Here is a 725-nt window from a genome sequence, read left to right as displayed (position 1 = left end):
TTTGTCTGGTTGGAGCTGTTGGCATCATCTTATTTGTTCATTTGTCTGGTTGGAGCTGTTGGCATCATCTTATTTGTTCATTTGTCTGGTTGGAGCTGTTGGCATCATCTTATTTGTTCATTTGTCTTGTTGGAGCTGTCGGCATCATCTTATTTGTTCATTTGTCTTGTTGGAGATGTCGGCATCATCTTATTTGTTCATTTGTCTTGTTGGAGATGTCGGCATCATCTAATTTGTTCATTTGTCTGGTTGGAGCTGTCGGCATCATCTTATTTGTTCATTTGTCTTGTTTTTACTCGATGTCAGAGGCAAAATTAACGAGAAAATGGCTGCCAAAGTCTGGTGACTTCCAGAGCTGGAGCGTCTTAGCAAACTGAAAAGTTACATTTTTTCCCCCTTTTCTCAACGGTTTTCTGTAAATCCACAGAGAAATGTACTTGGAAATGGACATAAAAAAACGTGTAAACCCAAAAAAATAAAATCCAGTAGAAATTTCCCAACAGGTGGGAGAACGCCGGGGGTCTTCTCTGTCACTGTTTGGACGAGCGCCTGATTTCTCCACGACGACTCACATATAGAACAGTGTCACAGTGGTGTGTACATAGTACAGTGTCACAGTGGATGTACATAGTAGTCTCACAGTGGATGTATATAGTTGACCTACACCTATGGGCTAGTGGTGTGTATATGGTTGACCTAGATCTATGGGCTAGTGATGTACATAG

The sequence above is a fragment of the Aplysia californica genome, unplaced genomic scaffold (assembly GCF_000002075.1).
Source record: "Aplysia californica isolate F4 #8 unplaced genomic scaffold, AplCal3.0 scaffold00960, whole genome shotgun sequence".
Classification (NCBI taxonomy): Eukaryota; Metazoa; Mollusca; class Gastropoda; order Aplysiida; family Aplysiidae; genus Aplysia; species Aplysia californica.
Note: the sequence above shows the minus strand (reverse complement) of the source record.